The sequence below is a fragment of the Marmota monax genome, unplaced genomic scaffold (genome assembly GCF_021218885.2).
Source record: "Marmota monax isolate L192 unplaced genomic scaffold, Marmota_monax_Labrador192_F-V1.1 WCK01_AAM20220418_F8-fsc00054, whole genome shotgun sequence".
Classification (NCBI taxonomy): domain Eukaryota; kingdom Metazoa; phylum Chordata; class Mammalia; order Rodentia; family Sciuridae; genus Marmota; species Marmota monax.
This window is the reverse complement of record NW_026692145.1, coordinates 5,510,484-5,518,060: the sequence shown is the minus strand read 5'-3', so window position 1 is coordinate 5,518,060 and position 7,577 is coordinate 5,510,484. Positions and strand designations below refer to the sequence as shown.

General features: G+C 38.3%; 1 non-coding gene across 1 annotated transcript; it reads left to right on the top strand.

Moving 5' to 3' along the window:
- The first annotated feature begins 4,546 nt into the window (after positions 1 to 4,546).
- Trnag-ucc (transfer RNA glycine (anticodon UCC)) lies at positions 4,547 to 4,622 on the top strand. Its single transcript has one exon. It is a non-coding gene; the product is annotated as a tRNA-Gly (tRNA).
- The last annotated feature ends 2,955 nt before the right edge of the window (positions 4,623 to 7,577 follow it).

Sequence of the window (7,577 nt, the reverse complement as noted above, 5' to 3'; positions counted from 1 at the left end):
GATAATCAGAACAGTTCCATGTCTTTCTGCTGGGAGCCATCCATGAACTGTGCATGAACCAAATTGATGTGGAAACCATCAGACAGGAAAGCCTGGCATCAGGAACTCCTAGCAGCAACCTTGCTGGTTTGAGAATGTCTGGTTCATGTGGCTTCCTATCCAGCTCCATCACAAGTTCAGCACAGCATCAGAGATGGAGTGAACCCCTGGAGCCACACAACCTCTGAGATGGGTGTGGCTTGCCAAAATGCCAATCAACCTGTTTAAGGCAAGACCCCGGCCATACCAAGAAGCACACACCAAACAAGCACTGAACCAAGACTCCTCCCACTGAAACTTTATCCCTGCCTTTGATGTAAGAATCAATAAATAAAGAATTAAATAAATTAATTAAATAAAGAATTAAATTAATTAAAGAATTGGGGCCATTTTTCAGTTGTTCAGTTCCAGATCCTATCAGGATTGGAAGACCTATCAGATGCTTTACTTATCTAATTTCTGGCTCTGTCTCTATTTCTTAGTAATTATTTCAGACTTACTATTTCTCAGGCAGCTCACACCTCCTGAGTTGGGATAGAGGAACCTACCTTGGTGGGGTGCTGGCAACCCCACAATATCTTTCCTTTCCTGTGTCTGATTTCTTGACGTGTATCCCAGTATTGATACTGAATTTCCATACAAAAGTATTTCCTAGTCTGAACTCTGATATGAATCCCTAATATATACTGCCATAATTCCTTGATAATTGATCAACAGCTTATATGTACTCTGCCAACTGATATCTCCTTGGATGACCATTGGTCAACTGCCTCCCTCATGCTTGACCAATGATCTGGTTCTTGGTTCAGTTGTTATTATGGATACTTATATTTACCTGCTCTTATCCTTCTGTGGTATGATCTGATTTTGAACTTACTTGGAGTCCAACCACCATGTACTCAAGCCTATAAAAACCAAATCATTAAATAAATGATTACATCTCTGTCTCAGCCCAGGCTTCACCTGACCCAGTAGGCCCTCCTGAATTCCAAAGACTTTTATTCCAATGCAGTCTGTTCTGTCTGTTCTATCACCACTCAAATTCTTCACATCATTTGCTTTTTAAAAATTCAATATGGCTTACTTGATATTCTTGGGCTCTTGTAATTGTAAGCTTAGACCCATAAACAAGTCAGAGGTGCTCCTTTATAATACCTGGGCTCAATTGTCCAATTCCTGAGAAATCAGCACTCACATTTGGATGGATTTTCCTGAAGCCATCTGATAGTTTAATAAGTGAATCTGTTACACATGTTATACTATAGGCCTATACTGAGAGGTATCATTCTATTCTGAAGCTACAGATCTCAGAAAAAGGAAATCTCTCCTTCCTGAATTGAAAACTACATTAGCTATATAGCTCTGATATGCATCTTTAAAGGTCTAATTGATCAGGTCCATGCTCCTCATATTCATCAAACCATAAGTGGAGATGAGGGGGTAAAGCTACTAATGGGCTCAAAGCCTCTCAGTTTTCCTGAGTTTTGTTCCAGTAATATGGAGGTGAGATCAGAGGTAAGAAAGGGAGGTGATGGAGTGTGTTGGTTGCAGACAAGGCAGGTTTTTGGGTGGAAGATTCTTCATTTGTAAAGCTGCTACTTGTTACTGGGCCAAAATGCCCTGGGTGTGCATACAGTGGAAAGGAGAATTTTCTCTCAGAAAGTGTCATCTCAAAGAATCTAGGAGGTCTCCTGATCAGGATTTGATGGTGGCTTTGGTGCCAGGGGCTAGGTGGCAAAGGTTAAGGCAAAGGACTCTTAGAAGCAGGAAATACAAGGCTCTAACAAAGAATGGAAAAGTATCTGCAGTTAGCCCAAAGATCTGAAGTTAGAGAAGACCAGGAATTCACAATAGGCAGTAGAAGTCGCAAGATGTCAGAGTACCAGAAGGAGACCAAATCCTACAGGGGCCGAAAAAAGAGCAGCCAGTTTCCAAGTCAAAGTTTATAACACTAGGCAAACACAAAACATTATTCCAGGAGCTCTATGGAACAGGTTTGAAGCTGAATTAGTCACACAGATGATGCTCACAGCCAAAGTGTTCAGTTTTTCACTGGGCAGATGTGGGGAAAAGTGTGATAAATGGGATTTAGTTTTTAAGCTCTCACTTCCCTTTTAGCAATCTCTCATCCCAGGTATCACTTGTTACATCCAACTACACGGATCAGTCACAAATATCCCACCCATAAATTTGATTCAATGCCCCAAGTTCCAGAAGACCCTGTATCCTGGGTTTCCTGCAGTGCTCTCTGCCAGCCAGTCAGACCAAAGCACAAATGGGCTCAATGTTGCATAACACATTTTCCCATTGCATTTTAGTGAAAGCTTTTAATAATCATGTCTTTTAATAATGTGAACAAAAAATAATTCTAATACAAATAATTTCTAGCTCTACAACATATCTGAGAGAATTTGGGGGACTGGCTTAAAACAATACAAATTTATTCTTTTATCATACTGGAGGCCAATTGTCTAAAATGGTTCTCATTGGGTTATTCACAACGTAGGTAGGGCTGGTTTCTTCTTGAGAATTTGAAGGGAAAATTTATTTACTTACCTTTTTCAGCTTTTGTGGCTGCCTGGATTTCTTGGCTTTTGACCCTTCCCTCCATCTTCAAAGTCATCACTCTAATCTCTGCTTCTATTTTATCATCTATTTCTGACTTCTCTCTTGTCTCTTCCATTTGGACCTTAGTGATTATATTAAGCTCAATTCAATATTCCTTAACAATCCTCCCATATCAAGATTCTTAACTAAACCACCTATTCAAATTTCCTTTAGCATTTAAGGTAATATATTCACAGGTTCCCAGGATTAGTATGTGGACATATTTGGGGGATCATTAATCACCCTCATACAAGGAACATTTCAAATTGTACCATGGTTCAGACATTTTCTGTGCCTGCACATAGCTCATAGATTATAGATTTTTTAAAAAATTGAAATAACTCAGTGTTATACCAGCCTAATGATCATCACCTTCCAAAAGCTGTGAGGGTCAAAGGAAGTGGTTTGGGGAAGGAGGGAAGAGAGAAGTGGGGAGAATGTTATAAAAGTTCCACAATGGAGCATTTGGAATTAGCCTCTTAACTAACTCCACTGCCAATTAGGACCAGGCTCTGTCTTGTGCTTTCATTTGAAGCCCCATTTCATGACAATTCATTTCAGTGATTTTGCTGCTTTTCCAATACAATTTGTTCCTGAGCTCAAATGGTGCTCTCAGCCTGTTGGAGGTTAAAGGCCTGTTTCCTTCAACTCTGGCCTTGATTGAGGAAATGGGAGGTGGGCATTTGGAAAACTTATCTGGGAAGGAGGGAAATTTAAACTAAAGGCAATCCTATCATTCTTCAGAAATATCTAAAGAAATTAGAACAATGATGACTCAAAATGACATCCTATTTAGTGTAAAAGCTCCCATCTGCTCCTGTGGGGTAGGAGATGATAACTTGAGCCTCTGTGTCCAGAAAATCTTCACAAGCCTCAGAAACTGAAGACACGAACCTAGTGGTAAGCAAGATAGACAGTACCCAGGGCCATTGCTTTCTAAGTTTCATGTTTTAGGAAGAAATTTACATTTCTTCCTTAAAAGCTCATATACTTACTATAAACTAAGCACTGTGCTAAGAGCACTACATGCATCTTGCCATTTGACTTCATAACAACCACATAAAGCTATTAATCTTAGTCCATTTTGCAAATTAGTAACTGGAAGCACAGAGAGGTGAAGTGATACGTCCAACATGAAACAGCTCCTATGAGGCAGAGGTAAAATTTGACTCAGGCATATCTGATTTCCAAGCCCACATATTCATCTATTATGCTACACATCTCTACATTGAACCCTGTGTGGGGAACTATATATTAAAGATGTGAATATTTATGGCGCCAAATAGATTAACACACTTGCTCACTAAAAATATTGTCCTCGTGGATTTAATGTCCATATTAGGGTCAGCAATATCAAGGCAACTTTCACCAGGTTTTCATAAATTATAGTGTGTAAGAAATGAAACCCAAGCATGTATATTGAGAAACTAGTTATGTGATCATATACTGATCCAGACCAAAGATTACTTGATAAAGTATGTGCCATGTTAAAGTAAATCCCCTTCTGGGGTAGAACTACATGGTCAGGATATTAATTCCAGGAAACATCAACATATAACAATCCTCACTTTTCTTTTTATATTCACTTTTAAAAGCCTTATCTAGCCACTCCCTACATACTTATGTGTAAAAGAAGCCTAAGGTTTCATGTGCACCAATAAAAAGCTTCCATGTGTCCCTTGTCTCCAACCACTCAAACAGGTTCAAAAGTAGGAAGGACACTGCCAAATCCTTGGATCTGCCATTTAAAGGAAGAGGAGGAAGAAGAAAGAGGAGGAGGAGAACAGGAGAGGAGAGGTAAAGGGAGAGAGAAGAGAAGGTATATAAATATCTTACTCAGAAAATTTGGAGAAGATTCTAATTTGAAAGATTGATCATAAGAGCCAGTCAATGGCGGGGGGGCAGGGATATAGCTCAGTTGGTAGAGTGCTTGCCTTCCATGCACAAGGCCCTGGGTTCAAAACCCAGTACTGCCAAAAAGAAAGAAAAAAAAGAGCCAGTCAATGTTGCACAGGGCCTCAGTTTGATAGAGAAAGGAAACTTTCAAGATCTGTTCATTGGGAACTGCCCATGTGTCTCAGGCCAGCACTGTACCCCACCATTACGTGTTGTCTTAACTCCTGCAGGTTTGGGCGATTTATTCAAAGAACAATTATTAAGGGCCAAGTATATGCCCAACACTATACTAGACCCTGTGGAGTGTATGAAGATATACAACACATAATCCTGCTCAAGACAATACTTCTGTCTTTATATTCAAAGTTCCCAGTACAAATAGAGGAACTATATAGAAACAAAAGATGAAAAATTGCTTCAGTGATGCAGTTCTCTTAACTGTGGGTCATTTTACTTTTTCACTATTCCCCTGTTTCCTTCCCTACAACTCCCTAATCTCATTCCTTGGACTTCAGACTGCCTTTCCTCTCCCTTCCTTAAGGGACAGCCCATTTTTTGTGCTTCAGTGTCTTCCTGCCATTCCATGAAGATTGACCCTAACTCCTGATGTCTGTTACCTTTACCTATTCACAGGCATCCTCCACAATATTAACACTCATACCATCAATAAAGAAAATAACACAACCTGTAGTTTGAGCACTAAAACAGTACAAATCAAAGACTGGCAAACACTTGGTGGCAGCATACTCAAATTCAAATAGGAGGATTTTTTTTTTTCTAAATGAGAAGAAACAGCCTAAATTCACAAAACTAAAGTTAGAAAATGCCAGATTTTCAAAGCTAAAGTTAGAAAATGATAACCATGTCACATCTGTAATCAGTTGATCTCAGGAAGACTCAGTTGAGAATGTGTTGCAGTCCTGATATTTCCAAAAAGAAAATTATGGGACTATGGAGTGTATCCTCAGACTATAACCATAAGAAAGAGTTCTGGGTTCTAATATTTTCGCACTAAAGGTAGAAAACCCATTGTGTCTCCATAGTTCTTTGGAGAAAAATAAGTTATTTGAGTAAAAATAATCCAGACTATTAGAAACAATAAGCCAAATGAGAATGCATATATATGTATTTCTGTTTAGGTATAATGAGCTATTAGTAGGATATTTATAAGAATAAATATCTTTGAGGATTGCACTCACAGGGAGTCAAACCCTTTTCTGAGGTCACTGTCAAAGGTGAAATGATCTCCCATTGATGCTGAAGGTAGAGGCTGGTTCAGATGATCTCCCAAGGCCATTGAATTCTACAAAACAGAATATATTCTACTTCTTCACAGACAAAACATGTTAATTATTAATAGCCCAGAATAACAAACTGCCTCTGATACTTTCTGAAATGTGGGGCTCAAAATCATTTTGAAATTGTGCCACTAAATCAATGATGTCCAACTGACTGAGGAATGCCAGAGAAACAGTCAACTCCCCCTGTCTCATTATAGCTTTTATATTTCTCAAGAGAGTATATCTATAGTTTCCATCCATTATCAGACATCCAAGCCAAGAAATTCAATGGTAAAAATTATGTAATATTTTATTTCAGCTGGCACAGATACAATCAAAGTCTATCAAAAAACATATTGAGCCCCTACTATGTATGCATCCTTGTACCAGCTGCTACCAGGTAGACAGAAAAGTATTGGCTTGGTCTCAAAGTTTACAACATACTTGGGAAATAAAATTAACATATAAAACAAATAAAAGATAAAATGTGGCCAGGCACAGTTTCACATGCCTGTAATCCCAGCAACTTGGGAGGTCAAGGCAGGAGGATCCCAAGTTCAAGGCCAGCCTGGGTAACTTAGTGATATCCTATTTCAAAATAAAAAGGACTGAAGGTATAGCTCAATGGTAAAGTGGCCCCGGGTTCAACAGCAAGTACCACAAAAAATGTATTTTGGGTTAAATTAATCAGATGTTAGGTGCTATGATGTTAAGAAAAGAGGAAAGTGAAGATGGCTAAGGTTGTTCTAGAAAACGGTGAAGGGTCTGAGATTTTATTCAACTTGCAAACTATCAAGTTAGACTAGCACAGTTTCATGGATGCTGGCAGAAAATGAAACTTCTGGATTAAAGAAAATTTAATATTCATGGCAATAGCAATAAACAGACTATCAGCATTTCTGCATTGGTTCTGGAGGCCCAATTCCCATGGAGCAATGTGAAGTGGGTCAAATGACAACTGAACATGAAGTGAATTGCATTACAGCCGGGGAACCTTGAGCTTAAAGAACTCAAGCTTATAGAATTTTCTAGAATGGGCCACAAGCATGCCAGCCCTTTCTTCCATAGGAAGATACCATCTCTATATCACAAGGCTTTTCCATATACAAATGTTCTAGAAAATATAAGTTGGTACCTTGCTGGTAAGACATTCAGAAATATGATTCAGCAGTCAGACAATGTTTTGTGTAGCCAGTTTTGGTAGGGAGTACAGGTCATAGCACGAATGACCTGTGAAAATCTGTCTTTATTAGAAAGCATGTATCTTAAAACAGATTATTTCCTAAGATGACTAATAAAATACAGCCATGAGTTACTTAATGACAGAAATACATTCTGAGAAATGTGTAGTTAGGTGATTTCATCATTGTGAGAATACCAGAGTGTACTTACAAAAATCTAGGTGGCATGTAGGTCAAATACAAAACTAGCTTCTTAATGCTTTCTTTTACCCCTCTTAGTATGCTATTTTTTACAAAATTGTTAGTACATATTAATTGTACAAAACAATGGAATTCATTGTGACAATTTCATGCATGCAAGATTATGTATCAATCTTACCTTAATGCAATGAAGAGATGCATGAGGCTGCTGCAGGCATAACATGGCATATTGTTTATAGCAAACTTTTCTGTAAGTAGGAGCATACTCTAAAATAATAATAAAAATTATAGCAAATACATAAACAAGTAACAGCCATTTGTTATCATTATCAATTATCATGTACTGTACGTATTTTTTTTTTTTTTTTTTTGG